Source organism: Leucopleurus acutus, assembly GCF_964270905.1.
Source record: "Leucopleurus acutus genome assembly, chromosome: 1".
Lineage (NCBI taxonomy): Eukaryota > Metazoa > Chordata > Mammalia > Artiodactyla > Delphinidae > Leucopleurus > Leucopleurus acutus.
Genome location: NC_139142.1, coordinates 74,373,387 through 74,396,321, shown reverse-complemented (window position 1 = coordinate 74,396,321; position 22,935 = coordinate 74,373,387). Strand labels below are relative to the sequence as shown.

The 22,935-nt window shown below is 40.6% G+C and overlaps 1 long non-coding RNA gene across 1 annotated transcript in view; it reads right to left on the bottom strand.

The window, feature by feature from the left end:
• Window positions 1–22,935, bottom strand: part of LOC309965190 — a 91,157-nt gene that overhangs the window by 14,834 nt on the left and 53,388 nt on the right. The window lies entirely within an intron of this gene.

Genomic DNA, 22,935 nt, shown 5'->3' with positions numbered 1-22,935 from the left:
TATAGGCAAGGGTACTACATGGCAGAAGGTAGGTTTTGTGGCCATGTGGCAGCAGAATGAGGGATGAGGAAAGTGTAAAAGAAAAAAAACCCAAAAACCCTGTCTAGGTATATATGGCTGGTGGACTCCAAGAATAATAATTTCCTGTATCTCGTTTCATGGGGTTTTCCTCCCTCTTTCCTATACTAGAAGTCCTTCCTATTATCCCAAAGCTTCAGTACGTGCTGGTCTGTGATGTGCTTGGACAGATAATACAGGGGTCTTCGTCTGTACTTGGGGTGAGGAGGTATGGGGAAAGCAGTAGCAGTTGCAGAAGCTGGTCACAAGATGGCCAGAGGTCCCGCAGAACTCCAGAACCAGCAGGGCTAGGCAGAAAATGTAAGCATCCTCTGGGAATTACATGGGTGGGGAACCAGTCTACAGCTGAACTTTCAGTGGTGGATCAGGATCCGACTTTTGTGATTTTAAACACTGAAGGGAAGGATGACCTTTGGAGACTAGAGAAGCCAAAGACTTCAGAGTTAGTTAGTTGGTTAGTTAGTTAGTTAGTTAGTACTTGAGTTGCCCCCAAATCATTTATGGCCAAATGTCATGAAAGCATGAACAGTAAGACTTAAAGGCATTTAGAGGAAGGAAAGGTTGCTCTTCCCCATGATGGCTGGGAAGGCTTCACAAAAGAAGAATCTGAACCTGATCTAGAAGAGGAGGTAGCAGTTGGAAAGGGGGAGCAGCAGAAGAGTACTCCTGTTAGGAGAAATGGCAGGAGAAAAAGCAGGAAGACCAAGGGTAACTGTGCTTTAAACAAGGAATGGTCCTGTCTGGCTGGAAGCAAGCCTATATTCTTGAGTATTCATCCTCCATACTTCAAATTACTTTAGGTCCCATTCCTGAGGTCCAAGGATGAGAACATATTACGCTCACCTCAGTGGAGTAATCAAAGGTGCTGAAGACATCTCGAGTCAACTGGTATCATTCTCAGAGAGAGACCAATCATCCCAAGAGGATGAGAATTGTTCTAAATGATTCACCCTGGTTTTCTCATGCCTCGCATCCCCTTCTCAAAAGGTACTCCTGCATCTCACACCCAAAACCCCTGAAAAATGCTGCAAGAAATGCACAGCTCCTCTTCTGCCCAGATCCCACAGCTACTCTCCTCTGTGCAAAGACTCCTCTGGGAAAGAGGTGTTTTGCTTTCTTGTTTTCATTTAAAAATGCTTATTCAGCACCTCTTCTGTGCCAAGCCTGTTCTAAGTATAGAGTACACAGCAATGAACACACCAGTCTCTGCCCTCATAGAGTTTTCCTTCTAGTAGGGAAGACAAACAAATATAAATATGTAAATAAAATGTCAGGTAGTGTTATGAATAAAAGTAAATAAGCATAGTAAGGGGACAGGGAAGGATAAGAAGGGACTCTGTTTTACACATGATGGACAGGAAAAGCCCATCTAAAGAGGTGACATTGAGCAGAGAGAGGCTGTAGGTGTGGAGGCCCATGCCTTGAGATGGGCCCAGGTTTTGAGAAGGCCACTCTGGGTGGGCAAGCTCAGCGGACACAGTGGATGAAGAGGTGGAGGGGCAGACACAGACTCCTAGGAAAGGGACACAGGAGGAATCATCCTGTAGCTCCTGGACGTGGACCACTCCCACCCATCACAGCCACACAATGCCCATGGTCATAACCCCTCTGATCCAGCCCTTGGAAGGGCCTTGCCTGCCATTCTTCCCTCACTCCCTCAACCAGACTCACTAAACTTTCCCAAAGTTGCTATGCTCTGCAACTGGGGGATAAAAGGGCAAACTTCCAGCTTCAAAGTTAGAGCAATCAACAGCCAAGGGATCTGAGGTGGCTGGGGCCTTATTAGCACAATGTTGTAATGAGTCTCCAGAGAAGCTCCACAACTTCACTCCAGAGAGGGGAAAGTTTCCCTCAGTGAATCAATACTTGGGTCTCCAAGTTTCAAAATTCCACAGAAACCGGGAAACCATCCAAACACATCTAGGTACTAGATGCACATGGAGTCACAAAGTCTCCCAAAAATGACTTACACCAAGGCCTTGGTAGGGATGTTACTCCTGAATGTAGATGAAGGTTAATACAGCAGGACCCCTGGGGCTGCCCGTGGTGGAGCTAAATGAATCTCATCACCCACAGTTACACCTACAGCTCAAAAGGAAAGGACAGGAGGACAGATCCCAAGGCCATCGCCACAGGGTGGTTCTCTTGTTCCCTCACCCACAGAACCCAATAGCAAGGGTCAGAGTCCTCTCAGCTGAGAATGTAATGGCTTTGATGAAGCTAGAAAGGCAAGAAGCCCCTGAGAGCCTGGAAACCCCCTCCAGCTGGGTAACCAGGAAAATCCAAGAGTAGCTGCTTCTCAGCCCTGAGGTAACTTGGGGTCTGTTTAAGGTAGCTGAGTGGTTGGAAAATGAAGAGCATGGGGTTTGTCAAAGAGGATGCAACACAACCAGGCTACATAACAATAGTGAACATTTACTGAACATTTATTACGTGTGTTTCAAACATGTTATCCCGAATCCTCCAAGCAGACCCTATGAGCTAGGTGCTGTAATCCGGAAACCCACTCCACCGAGGAGGGGACTGAGGCACAGAGACCAACAGGCACTTGCTTCCAAAGTTACATAGCTAGCTAATGGAAGAGTCAGGATTTAAAACCAGGTCAGAATCCAGAAACTGTCCCCCTAGATGTTACAATACATGGCACTCTGGAAGCGATCCTGTAGCCCAAATAGTCTCGGTATGGCTCTGGATATAGTGGGCACCAACTATCTTTTGGGTGAATGACATTTTGCTTTTCTTTTTGGCTGTGCCTCACAGCATGCGGGATCTTAGTTCCCCGACCAAGGGTCGAAACCGTGACCCCTGCAGTGGAAGCACGGAGTCTTCACCACTGGACCGCCAGGGAAGTCCTATGAATGACTTTTTACTGTCAGGGAAATTTGCCTGACCAATGTCATAAGGATTGTTTCTCTTGGAAAATCCCATACTTTTGTTAAGTGCCTGGTTGGTATGAACTCTTCATTCCCAGAAGAGTAAAGAGCTGGGCTCTGTGAACTCCAGGGCCCCTCCCTGGCTTGTACTCAGAGTTCTGACGGAACTGCTCTGGGTGAGATACAAGGCAGAGGCTAATCCACAGAGGGAATCTGTGGAGCTCAGCAGGTCTACTGTAGGCAGAACCTGATCTACACCCTTGCTGTTTTCAGGGCACTGGACACCGTCCTGGCTAACCCTATACAGTTATGTGAGTTGCAGTTGCCCCTGGGTCTGTTTGAGAAACGATTCAACTGTCTTCTCTCTCCAACCAAAGGGATAGCCGCCTCACCTCCACCATGTGACACAGAGAGTATCTATGGAGCTCTTAAAGACAAGCAAGGGGAAGCAGCTGCATGGTCTCCTACAGAAGGCCATTCCCTCTACTACCCAATCTAAATACTTCCTGTCACACACCAGAGCATTTCCACTCTCCATGAGAAAAACAACAGAGGGTAACAACTGTCTGCTTATAATTCAAACAGCCACTGTGTTCCTTCCAATGGCCAGCTCCCTCTCTTCTTTGATCATTTCTGAAGCATTCTTAGATGTCTATTATAATTATATAAATAGATCTGATTTTTTCCAGCTTCTTATTATGAAAATGTTCAAATACACAGGAAAGCATAAAAAAAATAGTACAATGAGCATCCCAAACCCACCATCTGATGCAAATTTTTAACTCTTAGTGAGAATCTATGCTTCTATGGATAGATGACATTTCTAAAGACAGGAAAAAGTTTCAAATATTCACAAGAAACCTAATTAATGACTATACTCAAGGTGAAATATTAAAATAATTCATTCATAAAATAATAACATTGAAATCAGAAATATATAAGTTTGATATTCACTAATTTGATCTTGGTTAAAAATTATAACAGAAGACAAAAGCTATAAGCCTTAGTTAACAATGTAACAAACTGCCTTGAAGGAAAGGGAAACACTGATAAAGAGGCTTTAAGAAAAAAGAATAAAAACCATATGATCATCTCAATAGATGCAGAAAAAGCTTTTGACAAAATTCAACACCCATTTATGATAAAAACTCTCCAGAAAGTAGGCACAGACGGAACCTATCTCAACATAATAAGCCATATATGACAAACCCACAGCAAACATCATTCTCAATGGTGAAAAACTGAAGGCATTTCCTCTAAGATCAGGAACAGGACAAGGATATCCACTCTTGCCACTATTATTCCACATAGCATTGGAAGTCCTAGCCAAAGCAATCAGAGAAGAAAAAGAAATAAAAGGAATACAAGTTGGAAAAGAAGAAGTAAAATAGTCACTGTTTGCCAGTGACATGATTCTATACATAGAAAATCCTAAAGATGTCACCAGAAAACTGCTAGAACTAATCAATGAATTTGGTAAGGTTGCAGGACACAAAACGAATGCACAGAAATCTCTTGCATTCCTATACACTAACAATGAAAGATCAGAAAGAGAAATTAAAGAAACAATCCCATTTACCATCACAACAAAAAGAAAATACCTAGGAATAAACCTACGTAAGAAGGCAAAAGACCTGTACTCAGAAAACTATAAAACACTGATGAAAGAAATCAGAGGTAACATGAACAGATGGAGAGATAAACCATGCTCCTGGATTGGAAGAATCAATATTGTGAAAATGACTATACTACCCAAAGCAATCTACAGGGTCAATGTAATCCCTATCAAATTACCAATGGCACTTTTCACAGAACTAGAACAAGAAATTTTACAATTTGTATGGAAACACAAAAGACTCCGAATAGCCAAAGCAATCTTAAGAAAGAAAAACAGCTGGAGGAATCAGGCTCCCTGACTTCAGACTATACTACAAAGCTACAGTAATCAAGACAGTATGGTACTGGCACAAAAAGAGAAATATAGATCAATGGAACAGGATAGAAAGCCCAGAGATAAACCCATGCACATATGGTCACCTTATCTTTGACAAAGGAGGCAAGAATATACAATGGAGAAAAGACAGCCTCTTCAATAAGTGGTGCTGGGAAAAATGGACAGCTACATTTAAAAGAATGAAATTAGAACACACCCTAACACCATACACAAAAATAAACTCAAAATGGATTAAAGACCTAAATGTAAGGCTAGACACTATAAAACTCTTAGAGGAAAACATAGGCAGAACACTCTATGACATAAGTCACAGAAAGGTCCTTTTTGACCCACCTCCTAGAGTAAGGGAAATAAAAACAAGAATAAACAAATGGGACCTAATGAAACTTCAAAGTTTTTGCACAGCAAAGGAAACCATAAACAAGATGAAAAAACAACCCTCAGAATGGGAGAAAATATTTGCAAATGAAGAAATTGACAAAGGATTAATCTCCAAAATATACAAGCAGCCCATGCAGCTCAATATCAAAAAAACAAACAACCCAATCCAAAAATGGGAAGAAGACCTAGATAGACATTTCTCCAAAGAAGACATACAGATGGCCAACAAATACATGAAAAGCTGCTCAACATCACTAATCATTAGAGAAATACAAATCAAAACCACAATGAGGCATCACCTCACACCGGTCAGAATGGCCATCATCAAAAAATCTACAAACAACAAATGCTGGAGAGGATGTGGAGAAAAGGGAACCCTCCTGCACTGTTGGTGGGAATGTAAATTGATACAGCCACTGTGGAGAACAGTATGGAGGTTCCTTAAAAAACTAAAAATAGAACGACCAGACCCAGCAATCCCATTACTGGGCATATACCTTGAGAAAACCATAATTCAAAAAGATACATGTACCACAATATTCACTGCAGCACCATTTACAATAGCCAGGACATGGACGCAACCTAAATGTCCATCAATAGATGAATGGATAGAGAAGATGTGGCACATATATACAATGGAATATTACTCAGCCATAAAAGGAACGAAACTGAGTTATTTGCAGTGAGGTGTATGGACCTAGAATCTGTCATACAGAGTGAAGTAAGTCAGAAAGAGAAAAACAAAAACCGTATGTAACTCATATATATGGAATTTTAAAAAGCAGTACTGATGAACCTAGTGTCAGCACAGGAATAAAGATGCAGACATAGAGAAAGGACTTGAGGGCACAGAGGGGGAGGGGAAGCTGGGATGAAGTGAGAGAGTAGAATTAATGTATATACACCACCAAATGTAAAATGGATGGCTAATGGGAAGCTGCTGCATAGCACAGTGAGATCAGCTCGGTGCTTTGTGATGACATAGAGGAATGGGATAGGGAGGGTGGGAGGGAGGTTCAAGAGGGAAGGGATATGGGGATATATGTATACATATAGCTGATTCACTTTGTTACACATCAGAAACTAATTCAATATTGTAAAGCATTTGTACTCCAATAAAGATGTGAAAAAAAAAGAAAATAGAGAGTCATAAACCAACCATTGAGTCTTGTTAGATAGATAAGAAGACAGTAAAAATATTTACATATCAGTTACTTGAAAATTTAGTGAAATCTACATTTTTTTTTCCTGGATCTTGTGCTTACAGAATTAAGCATTTGTCTGAATCAGTCAACTAAAAAGACCAAGGAGCATTCCCACATTATTGAAAGAGTTTTTAAAAAATACTTCCATGGGGACTTCCCTGGTGGCACAGTGGTTAAGAATCCACCTGCCAATGCAGGGGACATGGGTTCAAGCCCTGGTCCGGGAAGATTCCACATGCCACGAAGCAACTAAGCCCATGTGCCACAACTACCGAGCCTACGTTCTAAAGCCCGAGCCACAACTACTGAGCCCACATGCCACAACTACTGAAGCCCTCGTGCCTAGAGCCCGTGATCCACAACAAGAGAAGCCACCGCAATGAGAAGCCCTTGCACCACAACAAAAGGTAACCCCCGCTCGCTGCAACTAGAGAAAGTCTGCGCATAGCAACAACCACCCAACACAGCCAAAAATTAATTAATTAAAAAAAAATATTTCCATGGATAGTTGTATTGTAACATTGAAATTAAAAATATTTGTTATAGGAAACCATATGTGTTTAAAATGTTTATTTTCAGAAGACTGTGTTAATGTAAAGTTGTAAACTATTTTCATGAGAGGCTGATTTATTTACCACTATTATTATTATTACCTCACATACGGAATTATATAGCTAAATAAATGCTCAGGAGAAAACTCATAGCCTAAAATGCTTATAAACAAGAAAGAATAAAAATTAATGACTTGAGTATGCAAAACAATAAATTAGGAAGAAAAATTAAGAGGAAGGAATTAATATAGAGAAAAGCACAAAGTAATAAATTTTTATAACTAAAAACAGCAAATACAAGAACTGATTTTTGAAAATCAACTAAACAGATTAACTATTAGTGAGCCTAACTTTTTTTAAAAGAAGAAAGCACAAACACACCAAATAGGAAAGGAAGAAATAACCAGATACAGCAGAAATATACATATATGTATATGTAAAGACATAATATATATATATATGGTTTTGCTCACATATATCCAAATACATTGGAAAACGTGTATGAAATCAATCAAAACTGACCCCAGAAAAGATGGGAAATCTAAATGTACAGAAGTAGAATAGAATAAAGTTGTCAGAGTTGCCCTCTACATACTCCCTGCCAAAAATCGCCATATGCAGATAATTTCACAGAACTAAGCACAGAAAATAAGGAAATTTTTCTAATTATTATCATAAAGCAAGCATTATAGCAATAGGAAAACAGCAAAACTAGTACAAAAAAAGGAAAACTACTCACTTATGAGTATCAATGCAAAAATCACAAAATAGGCACAATAAGAATCCAGTAAAGCATTAAAAAAAATAAGATACCATAACCAAGTGGGATTTTTCAAGGAATGCAAGACAATTCGATATTAGGAAATCTATAAATATAGTTCATCATACAAATAGAAAAAAAGAGAAACATCTTTTAATCACTTCCATGGATGTTGAAAAATTTTTTTTATAAAAACCAACTTACATTCTTAATTTTTTTTAGCTTAGAAAGTTCTTAATAAAATGGGAAAAGATGAATACCTTCATAACATTACATTATCTGTAATCTCCAAAATCAGAATTATTTTCAGCTGGGAAAGACTAGAAGCTTTCCATTAAAGTTAGAAAAACCGCAAAATGTTCACTATTGCCTACAATATATGGTGCAAATATTCAAGAGAAATCAGGATGAAATTAGCAAAGAGGAGATGACAACTGTACAATTTTTAACTGGAAACTTCCAGAAAATTATCTCAGGCAATAAATAAATTGAATACGATGGCTCAGTACAAAGATAATATACAAAAATCAAAAAATGTATATATACAAAAATCAATAGCTTTATTAGTGAGAAATAGGTTGCAGATAACAGAAATCATTCAAATTGGTATAAACAGAAAGTGATTTTTTTGTGTGTGGTTTACAAAGTCACTGGAAGGAATGGAAGAATAGGATCTAAGCAGGACTTCCAGGAATGCTTAGCCAGACTATCTCTGCTGTGATGGGGTGCACTGCCAATTCTACTGCAGGAAGCTGCTGGAGCAGGAAAAGTGACACTGTCTGCCGGGAACCATATTGGAACATGGTTATCTCATGCCCTGCCACTCTCCCCACATAACACAGCTCCAGATTCTGTATTCTGCATGTACAAAATTTAGATTTCATCCAGAATACTAGTTATGCTGCAGTCTTGGAAATGTAGTTTTCAGCTATAGAGAGTCAGCTCTAATGAAAAGCTGTAAAAATAATCTCCTTGGACTTAAAACACTTTTAAATCCAGATGCTGTACTATAAAATGCCTTGTTCTGTGCTGATAAGAAACTTAATTTCAAAAGCTTTCAAATTAAACACAGCTGGTTAATCAACCAGGGTGGAAGAGTCAAATAAGAATAAATTTAACTGTGTTCTCAAACAAAAGTGACAAATTTCTCTGTTGGTTTCCTGCTATTCAATATAAAAATACATAAGTAAAGGTGATTCACTGTTAAATTATTTCATTACTCATTTTAAATGAATACCTTAAAGTATGTCAAGAATCATGAACTGGATTTAGTTAAATAGGTGAAGTCATGAGGCACAGCTAAGTGAAGGAGATAATAATAGTTTATTAATGATATTTGTGAATCACTTCCAGTAAATCTGATCTGCCAATGAACTCCTGCTTGGTATTCGGATGTGGTTCTTCATAAGCTATAAAAAGCCCAAACAACTTTTAATTATTGAGCTAGGTACCATAATTCATTGACTCCCTTCTGCAAAAGTTAAAAACAATCTAGACAGCATAACCAAATAGTTGATGAATATTCTCCTTATGGAAGTATCCCAGCTACTAAAGAAAGTACGAAAGAATTAGAATACAACAGTATGAAATATTCTTGACAAGAAAATCAAACTTGAATCTGATCAAGACTCTACATCAAACAACCAGTCTTCAGGGAATACAGAGGGGCAGAGGAATGGGCTGCACAGCACCACAAGGATGCAAAGAGTAAGCAGAGACTGTGGGCATGTTATAGGACAAATGACCGGTTCACTCAACTAAACTGTAAGGGGAAAAGAGGGAGAGAGCCAGGATGTGGATCTAGATTTTAGAAATCTTAGGGGAACATCAGCAAGTTGCAAAGTATGGTCTGTTATGTTATGTTAAAATTTTTTTCAAGATGACCACAGAAATATGGACAGGAAATATGAAAGGCTATTTAATGTACTAAGCTCACTATGCTGTATTAGATTATATGTACTGTTAGTATTGTATATATTAATATATAATATTAGTAGTATAAATATTAAGAAATTATTAAACTTATGTTAAAAGAAATATGTCAAGAGAGAAAAAGATAAAGTAAATGTGGTACATTGTTAACATATGGGGAATCTGGGTGAAGGATATATGGGAATTCCTTACAACTTGACTATAAATCAAAAGTTATGTTAAAATAAAAAGCTAAAAGAAAATAAAATTGTGTTTCATTTCCACCAGTCTCAAATGAAATCAAAATAACCAAGACAGAGGAAACTGTCTCTCTAGAGCCACAAAGTCCTTGTTTACACAGAGGAAGTTTACATCCTCCAGGTGGATAGCCAGCTGTGTCATCACTACCTATTAAAAGTATCCTGGCGCAGGGGGACTGACCTGAAGCAGGAATGGAGCCCGGGTCCCCACAGGGCCGGAACTCCGCAGTCGGTGAGCTGTCCTGGAGCCAAAGAGGAGGGCAGCCAGATGTCTGACCCCACCCCTGCCCCCCACTCCGCCCATGGCCTCAGCAGCGCCACCCTCAGGGCTGCACGCCAGGTCATCCATGGCATTCAAGAGATGGTGGCTCCTAATGTAATCTTCTTACGGTGTCTCAATAACATGTGGACTCCGTAAGGCCAATAAGCATCACAACTTTGGTTGAACTGGATCTGGGATTCGCCAGGGCTTTGGCTTTGGGACAATGCCTGGCCGAGTCCACACTGATGGGAGGTGGGTCTCCTCAGGACACACTGGAGCTTCAGTTTCTGGACAACACTGGGCCTCACCCATGCAGACAGGAGCCCACTGTCTTCAGGACTGGCTGGGAGGCACCACCAGAAGTAAAAGGTGAAGAGAAAGTGGGGAGAAGCTTCTTGTATGTGGCTGACTGCTGAGGGGGGTCCATTTTCAGAGGAGCCAGCAGAGGAAGGGCTCCATGTGGAATATTGTGGATTTCAGGTAGTGTTGTGTGTGGTGTAGACAGTTCCCATTGTCTTTCTTTGGTGTGTGGGATCTAGTTTCCTTGGCATCATTTATTAAGGGGACTTTCCCCAGTGTATGTCCTTGGCAGCTTTGTCATAAATTAACTGACCACATACGTGTGGGTTTATTTCTGGGTTCTCTGTTCTATTGCTCTGGTGCATGTGCCTGTTTTTGTGCCAGTTCCACACTGTTTTGGTTCCTGTAGCTTCATAGTATAGTTTGGAGTCATGGAGTGAGTTGACTCCAGCTGTGCTGTCCTTTCTAAGGATCACTTTGGCTATTTGGGGTCCTTTTTGGTTCCACACACGATAGGATTGTTAGTTTGGTTTCTGTGAGAAATGCTATTTTAATTGTGTTAGAGATTGAATTGGATGTGTACAGTACTTTGGCTGAATGAACGTTTTAACAGTATTCTTCCAATGCCAGATAACAGCATTTTTTTCTGTCTGTTTCTTCTTCAGTTTATTAGTGTCTTACAGTTTTCATTGTGCAGGTCTTTCACATCATTGGTCAAATTTATACCTAGGTATTTTGCTCTCTTTGATGCAATTGTAAATGGGACTGTCTTCTTAATTTTTCTTTCTGATACTTTTTTATTAGCATATAGAAACTCAACTGATTTTTTTTTTTTTTTGCGGTACACGGGCCTCTCACTGTTGTGGCCTCTCCCATTGCGGAGCACAGGCTCCGGACGCGCAGGCTCAGCGGCCATGGCTCACGGGCCCAGCCGCTCCGCGGCATGTGGGATCCTCCCGGACCGGGGCACGAACCCGTGTGCCCTGCATCGGCAGGCGGACTCTCAACCACTGTGCCACCAGGGAAGCCCAATATTTGAATTTTTTAATGTGTACTACTTCTATAATTTTTTAAACAAATTTTTAAAATATCTGTACGAAGATATACTTTATAATGTTTGTAACTGTGGGAATGGGAAACAATCTAAATGCAGAGAGACAAATAGGAAACTGATTAAAATAATTTAAATTGATTTTATGTATTTACTGACATGGAAAGATCCCCACACTCTATCAAGTTTTTTTATTTAAAAAAAAAAAATCCAAATGCTAAATAACATGTACATCACGATCCATTATTTTAAAATCTGTGGTGTATATAAATGTGTGTATGCACAAGATGCTTATTCTAAAATGTGAATAATTATTGCAGCCAGGTGGTAAGAATGCAGGTGATTTTTATTTTTCTCTTTTTGCTTGGATTTTCTAAAATTTCCTATGAGGAACATAAATTATCTTATAGCAAAAAGAAAACAAAAATGTTACTTTAATACATTTTTCCTTAACTCATTCCACGTTTCTCCTAATTGAAACAAGGTCACAGATTCTATTTGTAATTCCTGGCACAACTGAATATTTATCTGAGTCAAAATCTGTTTGACATCACCCTCACATCAAAGTGTTCAGGTACAAAGATGTCCTTCAACCCACAGTGATAAGAACGCAGTTTCATATTTAACGCAGATAAAAAGAACATCATTTGCCCAGTACCTAGTGCAGCTGTGACATCGATTTCACAGCCAAGGAAAGGGGAATGTAAATCATCACAGATGACAACAAAGCACAGCTGAGTTTGTCAGAGGTAGTTCATTGTCTCGGATGTTCATTTCAAATCGCTTTGGGAAGGGAAAGTTACTGCTGCTAAATTTCAAAACATCTGAAACCCTGTGACTTTTCCAGTCATAAAGAACAGTCCTGCAAACCTTGATAAGAAAGTTGACGTTGACTTCATTACAACAGATTTAACAGTGAGAAAACAAAGCAAAAGCAATAGGTGCTAATGCTCTAGTGCAAGTTCGGATCCAAAGCATTTTCATCACCTCGAAGCAAGTAAGAGGGTCACAAATCACCACCCCCCTCTGCAATCTGGGACATTTTACTTCCAAGTAAAGGCTGTCCTGTACTTCAGAATTTTTAAAGTGACAAGAGGACACTTCAAAGGTAACAACAATACACTTCCATTCAATTTCACTTGTATTTTTTGGCCTTTGTCTAATCTTAATCAGATTTCCCTGAGAACCAGAATTCGGAAAATCAAAATAGTGTTTACCACAAACTGAAAAACTGTCCAAAGGGCAGTGCTGAAGTAATAATGATGGCAACAATTATTGAGGTTTTCCAATGCACCAGGCACTATATTAAGTACTGATTAAGTACTTAAGTGTTGTTAAGTACTTAATCAGTACTTAAGCACTTAATTAAGCAATTAAATCAGTATTTAAATGCTGATTAAGTCCTGTATTAAGACCATTTCTCATGTTGATACTCACAAAACCTCATGAAATAGGCAATAATATTATCTACATGTGGCAGATTGTATTTTCTAAATATGGCCACAACTATATCTCCCATCCCAAATGCTTTTCCACAATGTGACTTTGCCAAAGTTCCTATCAACAGGTTGGGGCCTATATACCCTCACTTTGAACCAGGGCAGGCTTTAACCAGCTGAGTATGGTAGAATGATGTCATATAACTTCCAAGGCCAGGTCAGAAAAGGCCTTGCAACTTCTACCAGGCTCTTGGGATGTTTGTTCTGGGGATAACCAGCCACAACTTAAGAACTCCTAGTATAGTTAGGCCATCATGCTGTGAGGCCATGTGTAGATATTTCTAATCAATAGTGCCAGTTGAACTCCCAGCCAACAACCAGTCTTCACTGCCAACCATGTGAGTGGACCATCCTGGACATCCAGCCCAGCCAAGCCTTCAGATGATTGCAGTCCCAGTCTCATGAGAGACCCTACAGGTAAGATTTCCCAGCCAAGCCCTTCCCGAAGTCCCGACTCACATTTTACACCACCAAGTTCAGGGTGCTTTGCTACACTGCAACTGTAACCAGAACACACCATTTTGCAAAAGGAAATTGAGGCTTAAAGAGTGATTTGACTCCAGGTCTTAACTATCATTTTATCCAGCTGACAGATGTTGGCATAATAAAGTTTGTACCATGCAGAAGATATCTCTCTCAAGTCACATGTTTATTTCAACACATCCATCAGCAGAACACACTGTGGGAGGAAAACAGTGACTTTGCTGAAGTGAAAGCAGTCTATTTCACTGCACTTTGTGATTAAGCGGTTTTCTCTGTTTCCGTCTATTGATCTGTTAACTAAAATGTTGAAAACCTCTTACAAATTACTTTTGCTATTATAGCAGAGTGCTCCAACCTACAGTAGGCGACTGTCCTAATAAGAGATATCCCAAGATATGACTCTCTGTCTCTCCCTAAAATCACTTCTAGCAGGCTGTGTTGACATTTCAGAGGTCAATTCTTGCAGAATTTTCTCAAAGCATGAGCTATATGAACTCATGTCAAAGATTTTATTTAACAACTCATTAATTTATGAGGGAAACCGGTAAGATGTTACAACTAGCTTAAAGAAGCATTCAAAGAGCAATGACATTTATAGAGATACGAAATTCTGAAATGAATTTGCAAATACATGCACACTGGATCTATCTACAGAAAATTGTCAGTCGCATTCTAATAAACACAATCCATGTGTTTTTCTACAGACAAGAATAATTTACATTATGATTAGTTTTCTACAATTTACAAAGTGCTAAAACATCTTAAAAACACTGGAAGGCAGAGATGACCTTAATGAGTGAGTTTGGACACTCACTAATTTTGTAATCTTTTTTTTCCCATTTCAAAGTCCTTCATGATATTCACATTTTTATTGAGAAAGGATTAATAATCTAAATTATATTTATATTGCAAAATTTACTTATAGCAATTTAATATATGTACTTCTACTCCTTTGTAAATTTTATATTAATATTGAATTAATTGATTTATAACACTATATGATGCCAGGTAAAGCAAATACTAATCTTAGTTCACAAACTCGTGCATACCAAATTTAATTTCCTTGCTATTCTTAAAACTCAGTTTAATTTCCCTAGATGGCCCATTAACCTGATGGTAGAAATTAAATATCAGTCAGTTCTGGATTCTCCCACAAGCACACTTTTCTCCAGTGTTGTGTCTAAGTTAAGAGGAAGCTGGGAGGAGACAAGGAGGCCTTTGCCCACGGTCCTCTGGATCCTCCCATCTTGCCCTAGGTCATCAGTCCATAGGTAGCAGGTACATTGCTCCTCATTCACATCAAGGAGGCCCTCAGGCTGGGTGGCTCTCCCTGCTATCTCTATGCCCCTTTCAGACACTCTAGCCTTTATTACTGCACCTCTCTGAGCTGTGGGAAACTCTCTGATGGTCTCAAATGTCCCACCTGCCTAGGAATTTTATGCAGCCACTTTTCCCCTAAGGTACGGCCACTGCCCTGGACCTTCCCAGAAAGCAAATTACAAGTGCTCTCTGTTCTCAGACCCACAACTCTATGTGGGGTTCTGTCATCTCCCCGCTTAGACTCAGCCTGGGGTTGGGAAAGGCAGAGTACAATGCTCCTTCCCAGGGACCCAGCAGTTCTGAGCTATCCTGTTTTCCTCTTCAAGTCTCCTCTTTCCCCTGTTATGCAGAATCTCAGGAAATAAGAAGCCTTGCCCTGACTCATCAGGTTTTGTCTAGGCCCTGAGTCCTAAACTTGAAAAGGCTTTATTCTGCCTTCTGCAATCACATTTCTTTCCCAGTTTCCTTACCGAAATGGGAGGAATAAGACAGCTCGGAGGGATAAGAAATACCCATAAAAAAAAAATGGTTAACAATTCAAAACCCACCACATGGGTACTGTGCCAGATGTTTGAAAGACAAAGAAAAATATGATTCAATTTCTGATGTTAGGATCTGTCCAGGGTCACCCAGCTAGTAGGGAAATACAGAGGAAAAACTCAACAGTGATAATATTGTATTTAGTGCAATATCAGAATTTATATTTATAGATGAGAGGAATGTGGTTGGGCGGGGGGTGGGTAGGAGAACTACTCAGAAAAGTTTTCTCATGGAAAACTCGATCTGATTTTTGCCAAAGTTAGAAAGGCATTTCAGGTAGAAAGAACAGCATATGTAAAGAGAGAACCTGATATTTTCAAGAAGGAAAGGCAGTTAGGTTGAAGACTAAGCTATGGAAAAAGAATCATGGAAGAAGAAACTGGAGCAGTAGGTGAACCCAAGATCAAAAGGATGCTACACTAGAAAGCTTACATTTTACTCTGGAGGTTAATGGAGGCATCCAATGATTTTAGGCTGGAAAATATTATAACCTGTTTTGTGTTTTTAAAAGATCACTCTAGTAGAATGTGGGGAACTAAAGTGAGAAAGATATTAAAATCCAAGTAAGAGGGCTTCCCTGGTGGTGCAGTGTTTGAGAGTCCGCCTGCCCGTTCAGGGGACACGGGTTCGTGCCCCGGTCCGGGAAGATCCCACATGCCGCGGAGCGGCTGGGCCCGTGAGCCATGGCCGCTGAGCCTGCGCGTCCGGAGCCTGTGCTCCGCAACGGGAGAGGCCACAGCAGTGAGAGGCCCGCGTACCGCAAAAAAAAAAAAAAAAAAAATCCAAGTAAGAGATAAAAGAACCCAAGCTAAAGCAATAACAGTGGGGATGGAAAAAAGAGGAAATTTATTTGCAAGATATTTTTGAGGCAAAATTACAGAAGTTGGGGTAAGAGAGTAAAGGAGAGAAAGGAGTCCAGGAAAACTCCCCAAATTCTGGCTTGGGTGACCAAGGAAATGATGATACCATTCACATAAACAGGAATACACATGAAAAGGGCAAGTTTGGGCAGAAGTGGATGCGGGGAGAGAGGAGGATGATACATTCACATTTTTTCATTCATCTAAAAGATATGGTGAGAAATCATGTTGTCAACCCTGTCCCTCTCTACCCCAAACTACCACCTGCAACAAGTATTGTTGTTTTAGTGGTCTCTGGTATATTCTTCCAGTCAGTTTTATTCTTATCTTTATTTTATATTGGAGTATAGTTGATTTACAATGTTGTATTAGTTTCAGGTGTACAGCAAAGTGATTCAGTTATACATATACAAGTATCCTTTTTCAAATTCTTTTCCAATTTAGGTTCCAGTCAGTTTTAACACATTGGCTTTAAGGCACCCAGGTAGAGCTCTTCAGTAAATAGTTGGATAGATGGTTCTGGAGTTCGAGAGAGATACCTGGGCTCATGAAAAATCAACTCAATACCAAAAAATCAAATAAGCCCATTTAAATATGGGCAAAGAAACTGGGTAGACATTTTTCCAAAGAAGACATGCAAATGACCAACAGGTACATGAAAAATATACTCAACATCACTAATCATCAGGGAAATGCAAATCAAAACCACAATGAGATTGCACCTCATACCTCACACCTGTTAGGATGGCTATTATTTTAAAAAAAAGAAAGAAAGAACAAGCGTTGGTAAGGATGTCAAGAAAAGGGAACCGTTGGAACTTCCCTGGTGGTCCAGTGGTTAAGACTCCATGTTCCTAATGCAGGGCGCCCGGGTTTGATCCCTGGTCAGGGAACTAGATCCCACATGCCGCAACTAAGAGTCTGCTTGCCACAACTAAAAAAAATCCCGCATGCTGCAACTAAAGATCCCGCATGCCGCAATGAAGATTCTGCACGTGGCAACGGAGATCCCATGTGCCGCAACTAAGACCCAGCGCAGCCAAATAAATAAATGAATATTTTTTTAAAAAAGGGAACACTTGTACACTGTTGTTAGGAATGGAAATTGGTACAGCCATTATGAAAAACAGCATGGAGGTTTCTTTAAAAATTAAAATAGAACTACCACATGATCCAGCCATCCCACTTCTGAGTAAATATCCAAAGGAAACAAACAAAAAAATTTTTTTAACTGTTAGGACCTCCTTGTGGTCCTCAAAGACCTTTACTGGATGGTTCTTTCCAGAGAGGGAGCCACACACTGACAGGGCTGTGGGCAGGCATTGCTTCCAGCTCCCCACACCTTGGGGGAAAAAACTGTGGGCAAGACACTGACTTCCATGGTCCATGATCACTTCTCCAGGGACGCAGAGTTGAGCAGCTTCTCTATCAAGTCCAGTGGGCTAGCAGCATGCAGCGGCAGTAGTAGCCCTTAAGGCCCAGTGCATCCCGGGTGTCCCCCTATTTCAAAGAAATATCGGCAATCTGTGTTTTTTGCAACATTACTCACAATAACTAAGGAAACAACTTAAGTGTCTGTCACCAGATGAATGGATAAGGAAGATATGGTTTATATATATAATAATGTAAAAAAATTAATAAGCAGAAATCTCAGTTAAATAGAATTGAGAGACCAGAAGGGGGAGTTCTCACGCCCTGCAATGATAGCAAAGCCCAACAGGAAGAAGAAAGACTCCCTTTCTTTCCTGGCAAGGACTCAGCCAATGAAAAGTCATGGACGCTTTGTTTACTATAGCCCTCCCAACTTCCTTTTCCTCTCTATAAAAGCATTTTCCTTCCCTTGTAGCGCAGGGATTTTCACACGGCTCACCATGGTTGCAACCCCGAGTTGCTAATCCCAAATAAACCCATCTTTGCTGGAAAAATATCTGGCAGTCTATTTATCTCAGGTAAACAATACAATGGAATATTATTAAATCATAAAAAAGAAGGAAATCTTGCCATTTGCAACAACATGGATGAGACTGGAGGGCATTATGCTCAGTGAAATAAGCCAGACAGAGAAAGACAAATACTGTATGGCATCACCTATATGTGGAATCTAAACAAACAAATAAAAAGTCCAACTCACAGAAACAGAGAGAATGGTGGTTTCCAGGGCCTGGGAGGGTGGAAGAAAAGGGTAGGTATTGGTCAAGGGTACAAACTCCTAACTATAAGATGAATAAGTTCTGGGAACCTAATGTACAGCACGGTGTTCATAGCTAGCAACATGGTATTTTATACTTGAAGTTTGCTAAGAGAGTAAATCTTAAGCATTCTCACCAAACATGCATACACAAAAATGGTAACTATGTGAGGTGATGTATGTGTTAGTTAACTTCATTGTAGTAATCATTTCACGATGTACACAATCATCACACTGTACACTTTAAATATATACCATTTTATTTGTCAATTATACCTCAATAAAGCTGGGGAAAAATAATCCTAACCTTTTCATTTCCTTCCCTTATTTCTCTTTCCCCTAGGACCCCATCTTCTATCATCTCCTAGCCCCAGTGAGGTAGGGACCAGGGTAGGATTAGCCAAGGTTCTATATTACTTGTGATGGTTCCTTACATCCCTGTAATAATAGGACTGCCCAATATTAGACAGGAGCCCCAATTTCAGAGGAATAATTAGATTTATTACTTTAACTAAAATTAACTGCTATTCTTGATCTGAACAAACAAGTGAAACTTTTGTTTGCGAAGTTGTAGTAAGTAACAGCCAAGAGAGTTGGGAAGAAGCTGAGTGAGGCTCGTTATACTAATTCTCCAGGGATCACAAGCACCATAAAACTTAGGAGAAGAGTAGATCCCTGAAGAAAACAAAGTTGCAATCCGAATCCCTCAGCCCTTATGTCACCTCCACAAAGAGATGTGTTTATTCCAGGAGTAGCTCATTCACTGTCTTACAGTGCCCCATTGTCCGCAGAAGAAATACCATCTCGCAGAAACTTGCCTAACGTGAAAATGTAATAAAAGTCTTTATCAGTTGAAATGACCCCCATTAGTTTAAAAGGAGGATGAAGGAAGATTCCACTAAATGATAACTGAACTCTTCCAAGGCTTCTCCCAGGATGAGCTTGCTGAAATGTGGGAAATTTCAAAACATTCTGGACTCATCAGATCCTGTGAGCTGAATGATGACCAAGTCCAAGGAAACCATTCTCCCATCCGGGAAACGCCAGCTGACCATTCAGGATACTTTGGAAAGGAATAGTTATTCTTAAAGAATAAGATCTGCATTTAGAGCCCATAGACAATATTGCAAGCACAAGAAATACCCATGTGAACCAGGTATCTTCTGGAATCCTGTGAGTAGTGTATTTGGAATGGCCTGACTGGTACTTCCCCAGAGGGCTGCTAGACACCTAACCCTGGGCCTGAAGGGTAATCTCCACCATGGCATTGCAGAGGATGGCAGAGCAGCAATGGCTTCCCCAAACCGTCCTCTTCCTGGCACTTGTCTTCGCTAATTTTTATAAGATGTGGCACATCGAGCACACACGCTGGGTCTCATTTGTAACTTCAGCCCCACCGTCCAGGTCAATGCTAGGCAAGTCAACGTTTATCCAGGCAGAACCATTAAGTTACTCACATTGAGGAGATCTGCCTGTCCCACCTTGTGCTCTGTGTAACCGTCCCCTTGGAAAACCCAAAGCTCTGGAGAGCATCAAGTCTGGGTGAAACTCTTAACGCTTTTCCTTAGAAGGAGAAGATCTCACCCTCCTTCTAAGTGTGCTAGAACTATCCAGAAGGCAAGACGAACCTCCAGGGCACCCATAGAGACTTTCCCACTGGCCACTGCATGACTGACCCTTAAACAATGAGTGGGGCTTCCCTGGTGGTGCAGTGGTTAAGAATCTGCCTGCCAATGTAGGGGACACAGGTTCGAGCCCTGGTCCGGGAAGATCCCACATGCCACGGAGCAACTAAGCCCATGCGCCACAACTACTGAGCCCACGTTCTAGAGCCCGCTAGCCACAACTACCGAAGCCCGTGCACCACAACTACTGAAGCTCACATGCCTAGAGCCCGTGCTCCGCAGCAAGAGAAGCCACCGCAATAAGAAGCCCGTGCACCGCAGCGAAGAGTAGCCCCCACTCGCCGCAACTAGAGAAAGCCCGCGCGCAGCAACGAAGACCCAATGCAGCCAAAACTAAATTAATTAAATAAAAAAAATTTTAAAAAACAAAAAAACAATGAATGGTGTGAGTGGATGGTGCAGCCATGCCCAGGCTCTCAGGCTGCCAGGCAAGTCTCCCCTTTCACTCACCAAGCCTGAAGGATAAAGGGAGAAATACCTGAATTCATGAAGTGGACCCCTTCTCTTTGTATTTGGAAGCCCCTCCCCCTGGCTGTTGACCTCCCATTTGATACAGGAAAAAAACAGAAGTTTATCAAGCAGCCCTGTCTATGAGCTATATGCTTAGGCTAATGACAATGTCTTTTCATGGTTTATCTGTGCTAAGCTCATGATTCAGTATGAACCCACAGCTTTCTCCTCACCTTCCACTCCCATCCAACTCTTCCTCATCTTAGTCTCTATTCCCACTTCTCTTCCAGTGTGTCCCACCAGGACTTCGCCTAAATGATACTCATTCTATTAGCTCCTGATGATGTGTCTGGGTATCACATTCATGTTGTGTCCTGCTTCTGTCCTGGAAAGAGCTGGGTACGTTTCTTGGCTGCCTGGGCTCACCTTTGAACCAAATGATTGGGCTACAGAGAACTCTTTTTCAAATCGCTGAGTATCTAAGCAATATTGAGCCTAGAAATAACCCCTGGGGAACAGCCCTTAGTTACATCCTCAGAGGCTGATCAACTATTTTGTGTTCTTTAGTAACTGTCAACAAATGTTATATACAATAGTAGTTTGTGGAATAACTTTGAATAGTGCAGCCTTGCTGAAGAGAAGGCAAAACCATAAAAAAGAGAAAGTTTATACAGTTTACCATTTCATCTTCTCTACTAATATCCCCTAGAATCTCCTTCATCCCAGGTACCTAAACTGGGTCCCAATCTTATTCTCCAGTGACTGGTAAATAATTCTTGCTACAGTTCTGCCTGATCATTAAGGGAGTAGTTGATAATGCTTAAGGAAGGAAACTTCCAGGGATGTGGACATTTAAAAAGAGATCTTTTTTAGGGTTTGGGGTTTTTTGTTGTTGTTCTTGTTGGGGTTTTTTGTTTGTTTGTTTGGGGATTTTTTAAAATAAATTTATTTTTTTATTTTTGTCTGCATTGGGTCTTCGTTGCTGCATGTGGGCTTTCTCTAGTTGCGGCGAGAGGGGGATACCTTTCGTTGCGGTGCGTGGGCTTTATTGCGGTGGCTTCTCTTATTGCAGAGCACCGGCTCTAGGCGTGCAGGCTTCAATAGTTGTGGCTCGTGGGCTCTAGAGCGCAGGCTCGGTAGTTGTGGCGCACAGGCTTAGTTGCTGCGTGGCATGTGGGATCTCCCCCGACCAGGGATCGAACCTGTGTCCCCTGCATTGGCAGGTGGATCCTTAACCACTGAGCCACCAGGGAAGTCCTGTTTGGGTTTTTTTTTGGCGGGGGGGGGATGTTTGTTTTGGTTCTGGTTTTGGTTTTGGTTTGCTGCTGGAAGCACTCTAGCAGACCCAAACAGACCTCTGTCCCTTTACTAGCTAGAACCCCAGACTGTCTCAAAGATGGAGAGTTTCCCCTTAGAGAATCTTTGTGGGGAGACATCTCCACCATCTAATGAGGAAAAGCAAACCCTCTTCAGATGGGCCATTTTAACAGACTACTTGACATATTACTCTGCAATGTTACTGTCCTCTAGGAAGTACTACATAAGCAACATGTCCTCAACCTATTCTGTGTCAAACAACACCAAATCCAACTCACAGACATTTGAGGTGTTATTCACTCATTCAGTAAATATTTACTAAAGCTGATTATTTCAAGAAACTTGTTCTAAGAGCTATATAAAAAGCAAAGATTAATAAAGACATCTTTGAGCAACAAATGAAAAGCAACCATAAAATATAATAAAAGTTGAGTGATATATAACAAAACTATGAGAGATACAGAGACTCAGGCATTCAAAAGAGAAGGCTTCATGGAAATGACAGCACTTATTGAGGAGAGACTTAAAGGATAAACAGGATTTGAAAAGGCTGATGATTCCAAGTTGAAAGAATGCCATGTGCTAAAACATAGGTGCATAAAATAGATAAAGAATAAAAAAATCACAAAGGGTTTATTGTATCTTGAGCCCATGGGAGGATGTAATCAAAGGAGACCGTGGATATATCATATGAGGATGGATCATTAAGAATCTTAAATACCAAACTCCCACTAAGGAATTTTTATTTGTGCATACATTACTTGGGTTTTTCTCTTTTTGATTGGTAAGAGTTGTGCTTTTCTCTCATAGATTTCCTCTTGTCTTTTTATTAATCCAAATACTAGTGAAAGGCATCGAATTTTCAGGTAACATTGAATTAGCGATAGAGTGTCTATGCTATTCTCAATCAGTTTACCTGAGGATATGGATCTGTGTAGTGATTGGCTAAGTTAAGCAAAAAGGTTATCAGTCTCAAATATGAACTACTTATGGATGAAGACCCATTA